The following is a 12,502-nucleotide window of genomic DNA, read 5'->3' as shown; positions in this document are numbered from 1 at the left end:
ATTTCATGTGGATGAGATGATAATTTTCTGCACGTGTGTCTGGCATTATATATGGAGACACAGAAGTACAGTACAGATATATCTGATCCATGCCAGCATGGTCTTTCACTCTTTACACTTTGAGTTGCCTGGAATGAGACATTAGAGTGTGGTGAGGAGTGTGGTCAATAGTAAAGGCATTCACATTGAAAATTCTTAAAATATATTTATATAAGAAAGACTTAGACTCATGAGCTGCAGCATAGAAAAAGTAGTAGGTAGTGTATGAACAGTCTTGAATTTGAGCATTAAAGCTACCACATTCATACCCTTTGACTACAGACCTTTTACTTCACTCTCTGAAGCTTTGGTTTTCCAATTTGAAAAATGAAAGACTGAGGCTGTAGGGCAACAGTGTTGGGCTATGTGATTTCAAAAGGTTTCTTGCAGGACTAACAGTTTCTCTTTTTAAAAAGATTTATTTATTATTATTTATCTGAAAGGCAGAGTAACAGAGAGAGGGGGAAGGACAAAGAGATCTTCCATCTGTTGGTTCACTACCCACATGTCTCCTGTGGCCAGTGCTGGGCCAGTCTGAAATCAGGAGTCCTGGACTCCATCCGGGTCTCCCTTGTGTTGGCTAGGGTCCAAGTACGTGGATCATCCTTCCTTGCTTTCCCAGGAACATTAGCAAGGACCTAGATTGGGAAGGTGCAGCTGGGACTCGAACTGGTGCTCATATGGGATGTCACCATCGCAGGCAGCGGCTTAATCTCCTGTGCTTCAGCATGGGCCCAGGTGTAACACTTTCTGAGCAAGTAAAGTTTTGCTTAATTGTAAATTCTCTAGCAGACCTGGAGCACTTTGGACATTCCGCTCTGCTAGAACCAGCACCTGTATGGGATGCTTGCACTGTAGACTGTGGCTTAACCCACTGTGCCACAGCACCATCCCAGGGAGTGTTTTTTTTTTTTTTTTTTTTTTTTTTAGATTTATTTGTTTATTTGAAAGGCAGAGTTACAGAGAGAAAGAGAGAGAGGATAGAGAGAGATCTTCCAGTCACTGTTTCAGAATTTCCCAAATGGCCACAACAGTCAGCACTGAGTCAAGCCAAAGCCAGGAGCCTGGAACTCCATCTGGGTCTCCCAGATGGGTAGCAGGGGCCCAGTATTTGAGCTGTCTTCTGCTGCCTTCCCAAGTAATATTAGCAGGGAACTGGATCTAAAGTGCAACAGCCAGGATGTGAACGAGCACTCACGTGGGATGCTGGCATCACAGGCAGCAGCTGAACCTACTGTGCCACAACACTAGCCTGCTATTGGAGTCTTAACAAATAAATCCCTTATGAGTTCCTCTTAGGAAAAAACTCTCAGATCTGGAACCTCAAACTGAGCCCAGACCTAACATGTCTTGAAGTGCCTTTTGAACTTCAACCCATGGCCAACCCTGTCCTTAATCCCCAGTGAATAACTGTTGGCCAAGTCGAACACCAGGGGAGGTTTGGTGCCAGCCAACACTGCATGGAGCCTGTACATTTGTTCATTTGTTTGCATTCAACCCATTATTGATGGAGCCCCTTCTACAGAGCAGGCCTCTCCTAAGAAACTGAGGATGAAGGACTGAGCAAACCCACCTGTGGCCTTGCCATCTGAGTGGTGTGATGAGTGAAGAAGTACATGAGCTACAATGTTGACAGTTATGCTAAGCTCTTAGAGTAAGAGAAACAACAGTAGGGGGTGGCACTGTAACGTAGGGGATAGAGTCCTCGCTTGTAGTGCCGGCATCCCGTATGGGTGCCAGTTCAAGTCCCAGCTGCTCCACTTCCGATTCAGTCCTCTGTTATGGACTGAGAAAGCATTTGAAGATGGCCCAAGTGCTTGGGCCCCTGCACCTGTGTGGGAGACCTGGAAGATGCTCCTGGCTCCTTGCTTCGGATCGACTCAGCTCCAGCCATTGCGGCCAGTAGGGGAATGAACCAGTGGATGGAAGACCTCTCTCTCTCTCTCTCTCTCTCTCTCTCTCTCTCTGCCTCTCCTTCTCTCTCTGTGTAACTCTGACTTTCAAATAAATAAATAAATCTTAAAAAAAAAAAAGAAAGAAACAGCAGTACACTCAGGAGGGACCAAACCTTTCCACCTGACCCCCCCCCTCCAACTATATTTAGTTGTTTGATTCTGAGGCTGAATGGTCCTGGAAGTCCCACATCTGCATAAATACATTCCTTTGTGGCCTTCTATTTCAACTGATTGAATTGGGGTATCTGCATCAAACAAAAGGACCTGCACATCCCCATTGCATTATAACATGCTCTAAACTATTGTCAAGGTGGGACTACAAAGTGTTTCCTTTTCACCAGTTCTTTAGGTAATTTAGAGTTTCATGTTAGGGCACTGAAAAGTGTGGTCTAAGCCCATTGAGAATAGCCACCGTTCACCTAGAAGAAGATGATATCAGGAAATTGATCTCCTGTTTCTCTCCACCAGGTATAACTAGTTCTTCTCCACATTTTCCTATCAGTAACTTCCAATGGAAATGTAGGTGTTTGAGAAAGCAGTTCAGTTGGATGGGGGCATGGTATCATCAGGGCCAAGCTCTGCCACATGGACTTTGGCATTCAGGGCAATCCTTAGTCCAGGACACTTCTGATTCCTGACTAGCAAAGTGCTTTGGGGTCAAGTGATCCCACTCTACCTCCAGCTCTTGTTTTAACATCTGAAGCCGCGAGCTCAGCCCAGCAACAGCCTCTGGTCAGTGAGTGCTTTACAACTCCCAAGACACGGTCCTATCAACCTTTCCTCCTTGATCAGCCAAGTACTTTGGACGTCCAATCCTAGCACCCAGGCTTCCTCCATTGCCTGAGTTGTAGAGTGCTTGAAATTTATAGCCCACTGCCAAGTTTAGCCTCCATTCTAGACCTGTGACTTGCTTAAGAATAAGAAGCCAGGGATCATTTGGGGCCCATTCCTCAGTTCCACAGTGTGTGAGGATCCCACACACCAGGGACAGCACAGATCAGGAGTTCCCATTTTATATACTGCACTGAGATTCAAAATCCATTCCCTACCCTTCTCTGGGTTAACCTAACTGGCACCCAGTCTGTCTTGACCTTCCTTCTGAGAACTGTCCTGATGTGCTTGCCTTAGATCCCAGTCCATTCCTAATCCAAGAGCAGCATTTCTTCTTTGTCCTTTCCCTGCATCGTAAAGTAAATCTTCCTTTTATTTTGCTTTCTATGTATGTCCATTCTATATAATTTGTGATTTTCTTAATTAAGTGACCAGTTAAAATTATTTATTTTATTTATTCTTCAATATTATCCTTACTAATTCATATGATAGTTTGTATATGTTTTTAATGTAACCTCCCAGTTTTTGCCATAACATATGCCCCAGAAGGAATTACCTCCCAGTTTGGTCTAAGGCAGATATTTTTTGTGATCTTCTTATATGTTCCTTCTCTCCACTGCTTGCCTGCTGTACACAGAGGAATTATATCTTTAAAAGTTATTAATAATGATGGAAGATACTGTTAAAATTTATCCTCTATTGACTTGGATTTTCTAATAATTCTTCAACAAAGACAAAAGTTAAGATTTAAAATCATATTTAAATTTTCAATAAGCCAAGAGTCCAACAAAGATATTCCCAAATTAGTGATTATTGTATTTTTTTGCTTTTGCTCCTGACTTCAACCTGACCTTCTCAAATTCTGGTACAATGAAAATTGATATGAATCACTTTAGCGTTGCTCTAGAAAATATATTCCACCACATAAAATCTTTGCTTAACATCTGACTCGGAAGATTTTATTTCATGGAAGTGATTCTCAGACAGTAATCCTTCATGGGAATGGTTTCCATTCATGGAATGGCTATCACCTGCAAAATTATTAAAATATGCTACAGGACAGGAAGGATTGAACAACTCTAAAATATTCACATAGGGTTCCATTAACAAGATAGTAGTAGCATTTAAAATTATGTGAGGAGATGATCAAGCTATATTGAGAGTGAATAAGTAAGATACAAATTTATATTCAGTATCAGTTTTTCCTGACATTTTATCATGAAAGTTATCAGGTACCCAGAAAGACTAACTGAATTGTTTCGGGACTATGCATATAACCATCACCTAGAAACTAAAGTATTTGCGGTTTTCTATCCTGTATCACATATCTATATCTATATCTATATCTATATCCACCCATTATCCATAGAGGAATTCGTGGGTTTTTGTGTGTGTGTGTTTACATTTTAATGTAAGCTGTGTGGGATGGGCATTTGGTGCAGTGGTTATGGCACCTCTTGAGACGTTCCATGTTAGAATGCCTGATTCGAACCTGGCTCCTCCATTTCCTTTTTTTTTAGTATTTATTTATTTACTTTAAATGTAGAGTCAGACACACACCCACACACCCACCCACACACACACACACAGAGGGAGGGAGAGAGATAGACTTTTTTTTTAAGATTTATTTGAAAGGCAGAGTTACAGAGGGAGGGGGGGAGAGAGAGAGAGAGAGGTCTTCCATTGCGGGACTTGAACTGGTGGCCATATGGGATGCCAGCACTGTAGGCAGCAGCTTTACCAGCTATGCCACAGCACCAGCCCCTCCTCTATTTCTGATCCAGCTTCCTTCTAATGTACATCCTAGGAGAGCACAGGTGATAGGTCAAGTACTTTGGTCCCTGCCACCCATGGAGGAGACGTAGATGAAGTTCTGGGCATCTGATTTTGGTGTCGTCAAGTCTTGGCTGTTGCAGGCATTTGAAAACTGAACCAGAGGATGAAAGATTGATCTAGGGGCCAGCGCCTTGACTCATTTGGTTAATCCTCTGCCTGCAGCGCCAGCATCCCATATGGGCGCCAGTTCTACTCCCGGTTGCTCCTCTTCCAGTCCAGCTCTCTGCTGTGGCCCAGGAGGGCAGTGGAGGATGGTTCAAGTGCTTGGGCCCCTGTACCCACATGGGAGACCAGGAAGAAGTTCCTGGCTCATGGCTTTGGATCAGCGCAGTGCCAGCGGTAGCAGCCAATGGAAAAGGAAGACCTTTCTCTTTGTCTCTCTCTCTCTCACTGTCTATAACTACCTGTCAAAAAAAAATTGATCTATTTATCTCCCTCTCTTCCTTTCAATTAAAAGGAAAATAAATAAATAAATAAGATTTAAATTAAGCTATGGGCAACCTACTTTCCATCTGTAGATAATATACCATGTTAATGATTAAATAGTTTAATATTTGTCTATTTTTTTTCTTTTTAGGTAAAATTTACATACAAGAAATTCATAGATCTGAACTACGGTATTTGTTGAGTTTTGGTCATTGCATCCACATGTGTAACACAAATTTCTACCACTATGGAGAAATTTATCATTTTTTCAGAACCTTTCCTCACTTCTCTTTCCAGTCACTTTCCTTTCTGCTCCCTCACAGCCAAATACTGGCCTGCTTCCTATTTGTGGAGACAACTTGGGCTATTTCTAGAATGTCATATAAAGGGTATCATGCAGTATTCTTCCTTTGCATTTGTCATTTTTCCTTCAGCAAAATGTCTTTGAGATTCATACCTTGTATGCATGAATATATTTTCCCTTTATTGATAAGTAGTAGTACACTGTATGGAAAACTGGAGTTGGTTTATGTATCTGCTCATTGAATTCTAAAACAATAAAAGAAGCTGGTGTGTGTACAAAGAGAAACATATATCATAACACACTACACCCTAATACTGATAGCAGTTATTTGTAAATGATGGCATTTGTGTATCATTGGATTAAACTGATTTGCAAAAGCACCTACTCCTCTAGACTGAGGAACTTATTGTTTGTAATAGTTCCATCCCTTAGTGGTGTTTTTTTGTTAATTTATGCCAAATGATGTCATTGAATTAGAGGGGAAATAAACAAGAGTTAGCAACTTGTTAACAAAATATTGGAATGTCATTCCTTAGAACAGTTTATGCCAAAATATGTGTCATAAAGTCCTATGCATACTACTCAGGGTCATAGTGCAGGTGTTTTAGGTAGGGCTATCCAAAATATATTTTAAAAGAAAGGCCAAATTCAATCACAAAATTTTAAAAACTGTAGTACTCAACACAGTGATAGAGAGTGTTATTGGCATAAGAAAGGGCTTACATATCAAGAGAACAGAATTCAGTCTAAAAATAAACCCATTCATTTATGGTCAATTGAGTTTTAAAATAACCATAGTAAAACAAATTTAACAAAATTTATCATCTTTACCATTTTGGTGACACTAAATATATTCATGTTGTGCAACCATCACTATCACCTATTTACACAATTATTTCATCTTGCAAAACTGAAGCCTCATATCCACTAAGTAATAACTCCCCATTATTATTATGCTCTCTCCCCTTAGCTCTCAGCAACTATTTATTTTCTGTCTCTATAAATTTAACAACTCTAGGTACATCATATAAACAAAATAATACATTATTTGTCTTTCTCTGACTGGCTTATCTCACTTGGCATAATGTCTTCAAATTCATCCATGTTGTAACATGTATTAGAATCCCCCCCCTTTTTTAAACTGAATAATATTCTTGTGTATGTAAATACTACTTTTTGTCCATCCATTTATCCATTGATAGATGAGTGTATCTTAGAGCTATTGTAAGTAATACTGCTATGAACATGGGTGTACAAATATCTATTTTAGTCCTTTCAATTATTTTGGTTATAAATCTAGATGTCCTTTTTTTTTTTATAGTGGCTGCACATTTTTATATTCCCACCAATAATGCAGAGTTCCAATTTCTCCACATTCTTTCCAACACTTGTACTTAAAGTTATTTCTAATAGTAGCTCTCTTCATAAGTTTGAAGTGACATCTAATTGTTATTTTGATTTGCATTTCTCTGGGGAATTAGTGAAGTTGAGCATCTTTTCATATGTATATTAGCCATTTCTATGTCTTGCTTGGAGAAATGTCTGTGTAGTCATTTTGCCTTTTTAAAAAAAAAATCAGGTTGTTGAGTTGTAGTTCTTTATATTAATTCAGGATATCAATCCTTTATCAGATGTATGATATGCAACTACTTTCTCATATACTCATATTTATTTGAGACACCCATAAGTAATACATGTTTATGTAGGCTACATTTTTACTCTATTCTTTGTGTTTTGGGGGGCGTAGGTGTTAATTTTGGTAAAGTAGTCCAATTTATTTGTTTTCTTTGTTTGAGGTGTCATATCCAAGAAATTATTGCCAAACCAGGTGTCATAAAGTTTTCCTTGTAGGTTTTCTTCTAAGAATTTGATAGTTCTTGATGTTACATTTAGGTTCTTTGGGTTACCGTTTTTATGTAGTTTAAGAGTCCAACTTCATTCATTTACATGTATGCATCTGGTTTTCCCAAAACCATTTGCTGAAAAGACTGTTCTTTCACCAATCAATAGTCTTTGTGCCCTTGTGAAAAATCACTTGACCATATACATGAAGATTGAATTCTTGGCTCTCTATTCTATTCCATTGGTCTATATTGTCTGTCTTTATTTCAAAGGGAGAAGAGTGAGTGATCTCCCATCCATTGTGTTACTGCCAAATGCTCACAACAGCTGGAGCTGGGTGAGGCCAAATGTGGGAGCCAGGAATTAAATCAGAGTGGCACGATGCAACTCACCTGCTGCCTCCCAGGGTACACATTAGCAGAAAGTTGGAATCTGGAATAGAGATGGGACTTGAACCCAGGCAACTCTGATATGGGATGCAAGCATCACAAGCAGCATATTTTTTTTAAGATTTATGTATTTATTTGAAAGTCAGAGTTACACAGAGAGAGGAGAGGCAGAGAGAGAGAGAGAGGTCTTCCACCTGATGGTTCACTCCCCAATTGGCCGCAACGGCTAGAGCTGGGCCAATCCGAAGCCAGGAGCCAGGAGCTTCTTCCAGGTCTCCCACGTGGGTGCAGGAGCCCAAGGACTTGGGCCATCTTCTACTGCTATCATCCCAAGAAGCATATTAACCACTGTGTCAAGTGCCTACCTCAGATTTTTCTATTAAAAAAAAATGTTGGGGCCGTAACGGGTAGAGCTGCCGCCTGCACTGCTGGCTTCCCTTATGGACACTGGTGTGAGTCTCGGCTGTTCCACTTCCCATCCAGCTCTCTGCTATGGCCTGGGAAAGCAGTAAAAGATGGCCCAAGTCCTTGGGCCCCTGCACCCACGTGGGAGACCCGGAAGAAGCTCTTGGTTCCTGGCTCCTGGCTTCGGATTGGCGCAGCTCAGCCTTTGTGGCCAACTGAGGAGTGAACCAGCAGATGGAAGACCTCTCTCTCTGCTTCTCCTTCTCTCTGTGTGTAACTCTGACTTTCAAATAAATAAATAAATCTTTAAAAAAATGTTGCTTGTATTTAGATATGGATTACCTTAAATCTGTAGAACACTGTAGGTATTACTGATATCTTAACTATATTAACAATCTACAAACACCAGAATTATTACTGTTTATTAATTCCTTTAAGCACTGCTTTGTAGTTTTAAATGCACAAGTCTTTTACCTCTGTCTTAGTCTGTTAGAGCAGCTATGACAAAATACCGTAAATTAGGTGGGTTATAAACAACAGATTTTTCACAGCTCTGAAGACTGGGAAGTCCAGGATCAAGGTGTCAGCATATTATGTGTTTGGTGAGGGCCCATTTTCATGTCTGATGCCTTCTTCCTGTGTCCTCATATAGTAGAAGAGACAGTGCAGTTCTCTGGAACTTCTTTCACAAGGGCACTAATGCCATCCACAAGGGCTCCACCCTCATGACTTAACATCTTGCAAGTACCAACCTCATTGAGTGATTAGGTTTCAAATATGAGTTTGGGGGAGACACTAACATTCAGACCATTGCAGCTTCCTTGGTTAGGTTTATTATTAAATATTTTATTTTTTTAATTTATATTATAAATGGAACTGTTTGCTTAATTTCACTTTCAGATTTTTCAGTGTTAATGTATTGAAATAGAATTGACTTTTGCATGTTTATTTTGTACCTTGAAACTGATCAATTTCTTTATTAAAATTAATTCTAAGGTTTTTCTATAAAATATAGTATTTTCTCCATACAAGATCAAGTCTCTGCAAACAGATAATTTCACTTCTTCCCTTCAAATTTTGATGCCTTTCACTTCCCTTTTCTTTCCTAATTGCTCTGACTAGTGCTTCCAATAATATGTTGAATACAAGTGGTGAAAACGGGCATCCTTTTCTGTTCCTGTTCTCTCAGGAAAAATCTTTTTTTTTTTTTAAGATTTTTTAAAAATTTATTTAAAAGGCAGAGTTACAGAGAAAGGGAGTGATAAAGAGGTCTTCCATCTGCTGGTTCACTCCCCAGATGGCTGCAATGACCAGGGCTCTGCCAAGCTAAAGCCAGGAACCAGGAGTTTCATCTCCACGTGGGTGGCAGGAGCCCAAGTACTTGGGCCATCTTCCACTGCTTTTCCCAGGCCATTAGCTGGGAGCTGGATAGGAAGAGGAGTAGCCGGGACACGAACCAGCGCCCATGTGGGATGCAGATGACATAGGTGCTGGCCCCAGGAATCAATCTTTCATCATAGAGGAAGATGAAACTTGTGAGATTTTCATATATGATCTTTATTATGTTGAAGTAGAGTCCTTATATTTCTAGTTTGTTGAGTGTGTTTTTTTTCCTTTCATCATGAAAGGTTATTGAATTTTGTCAAATGCTTTTTCTGCATTATTTGAGATTATTTTGTGGTTTTTAATGTGGTATATTACATTGATCAGTTTTCTTCTGTAGAAACATCCTAGCATTCCAGGAATAAATCTCACTTGATTATGGTTTATAGTCCTTTTAATGCTCTTACATTTTGTTTGCCGGTACTTTGTTCAGGACCTTTGCATCCACATGCGTCATTGATAGTAGTATAATTTTTCTTTCCTGTAATATTTTTGTCTGGTTTTGGGATCACAGTAATAGTGTCCTCATAGAGTGAGTTTAAGAGAGTTATATCTAACTTTTTACAAAACATACAGATTGAAAAGGGAGAAATAGAACTATTTTTATTTGTAGATGATGTGTTCCTATATGTAGAACATTCTCGAAAACTGAATAAAAATCTACTAGAACAAAAAAGAAGTACATCAAGTATCAGGATACAAGATCAATATGCAAAATCAATATGCAAAAATATTTATACACTATCAATAAACAACCTAAAATTAATTATAAAGATTACCCTCTTTATAACATTAGAAAGCTCCTGGTAATAAATTTAACAAAATAAGTATATGATTTTTATATTGAAAACTATACATTGTTGAAAAATTGAAGAAGAGCTTAATTGAAAAAATATCCCATGTTTGTGGATCAGAAAACTTAATATTGTTAAGATAGCAACATTCCCCAAATTGATCTACAGATTCAAGGCATACTATATAAAAAAGTGAATCAAAATGTATCAGAAAGTAAAGGTAGGCACTTATATATTCTTTGATGAAAACATAACCATAAATCTGTATGATCTTGGATTAGGCAAATATTTCCTAGATAGGAGACATACCAAATTCACAACAAAAAGCAAAAAGTATATACACTGGACTTCATCAAAATGTAAATCTTTTGTGCTTCATGGACACCATCAAGAAAATGAAAGATGACCCACAGAATGGGAAAAAAATTAAAATAGTATATTTAATGAAATCCCTTATTCTAGAATATATAAGGAAATCTTAAAACTCAATTCTAAAATGGCAACCCAACTAAAACCAGAAAAACAAAAGAAGAGTTATCTAAACAGGCATTTCTCCAGAGAAAATAGTTACATTGCAAATAAGCACCTGAAGAGATGCTTATTAGAGAATGTAAAAAAATAGGAAATTGCAATCAAAACCACAATGAGATGCCCCTGCAAGTGCAATAGAAGGACTATAATAAAAAATCAGGACAATAACAATTAATGGTGAATAGATTAAGGAATTGAGACTTTCACACATTGCTGGTAGGAATGTAAGATGGTGTGGCCACTCTGGAAATAGTTTAATTCTAAATTCTTAAGCAAGAGTTTCCATATGACTCAGCAATTCCATTCCCACTTATATACTTAAAAGAAATGAAAACATATGCTTGCAAAAAAACCCTCTTATATATGAATGTTCATAGTGACACCATCTGTAACAGCTTAAAACTAGAAATGATCCAGTGTCTGCCAGCTGATGAATGGATAAATAATATCTGATTTATCCATACAATGGAATATTATTCATCAATACAAATAAAACAGTAATGTATATTACAACATGGATGAACCTTGAATATATTATGCTAAATAGAACCAGTTTACAAAATAGCTTATGTTGTATAATTATGTTCACATGAAATGTCCAGAATAGTCAAATTTATAGAAATAGAAAGTAGATTGGTAGTCACCTAGGACTGAGTTTTTTGGGGGTAGACAAGAATAAGTGACTGCTATGAGAAAAAGTGGTTAAAATATTCTAAAACCATGTGGGCACCTGCCACTCACATGTGAGACCCAGATGGAGATCCAGGCTCCTGGCTTCGGCTTTGCCCAATCCTATCCATTGCAACCATTTGGAAGTGAGTCAGTGGATGGAAGATCTCTCTCTCTCTCTCTCTCTCTCCCTCTCTCTCTCTCTCTCTCTCTCTCTCTCTCTCTCTGCGTGTGTGTGTGTGTGTCCCTGTCTCTCTGTAACTCTACCTTTCAAATAAATAAATCTTTACAAAAATAAGAAGGAAGAAAAAACCACCTGAAATTGTTACAGGAAACAATGCTGAGAGATCATAGAAGGCAGAGAACACTGCCCATGGAATACTCTAATAGCACAAGTGGAATACCTCATATATCAAAGGGCAAGGATTAGAGTAATAAAAAAGTTCTAATTTCAGTAGTGGGTAAAATAGCTATGACTATATTCTAGCTCTGTTCATTCCTAGCAAAGTTTAAAACAAGGTACAAAAATATTAATTCCAAAGTATGCTAACTGCATTGCAGAATAAATGTCAAGAACATTTATAAGAAGAAAAAAATCCAGAACACAAGTGAAAATTTACACTGGCATCCAATTATAAAATAATAGGTATGAAAAGACATGGGAAAATAATTATGAGAAAAATGAATCAAGTAAAACTAACTCCAAAATGACAATTACTGCAACATTAGTAAACAGGGATATAGAAACCATTACTGTAACTATTTCATCAGCTCAGGGCATTAGAGAAAATGCTGCACATGTTAAGCAAATCATACAAGATTAAAAAAAAAAGACAAGTGATGAGAATTCTTCAGATAGAATTAATGTCAGATTAGACTTTGCAAAAACAAACAAAAAAAAGAACCAACTAGTGAATTTTTTGAAACCACAATAGAAAATGTCCAAATGAGGTTCCAAGATGGCAGAATAGGGAGAGAGCATACTGATCTAGTCTAGGAGAAGATAGTTTTTAAAAAGTGGAGAGAGTGCAGCCTCAGGGAAGAGTTAGGGAGAAAACGGCAGAGGAAACTAACAAATTAGAGGGACACGGTGGACCT

General features: G+C 38.4%; 1 long non-coding RNA gene across 15 annotated transcripts in view; it reads left to right on the top strand.

The window, feature by feature from the left end:
• LOC149119652 (uncharacterized) overlaps positions 1–5,906 on the top strand; it is a 91,753-nt gene extending 85,847 nt beyond the window's left edge. For all 15 annotated transcript variants that reach the window (XR_016228441.1, XR_016228443.1, XR_016228430.1 and 12 more), the window contains one exon: positions 5,239–5,906. This is a non-coding gene — a long non-coding RNA (uncharacterized LOC149119652). The remainder of the gene's footprint in view (positions 1–5,238) is intronic.
• The last annotated feature ends 6,596 nt before the right edge of the window (positions 5,907–12,502 follow it).

This window comes from Oryctolagus cuniculus, chromosome X, assembly GCF_051225735.1.
Source record: "Oryctolagus cuniculus isolate XC-2025 breed Fujian yellow rabbit chromosome X, ASM5122573v1, whole genome shotgun sequence".
NCBI classification, from domain to species: domain Eukaryota; kingdom Metazoa; phylum Chordata; class Mammalia; order Lagomorpha; family Leporidae; genus Oryctolagus; species Oryctolagus cuniculus.
Note: the sequence above shows the minus strand (reverse complement) of the source record. Positions and strands in the feature narration are given on the sequence as shown.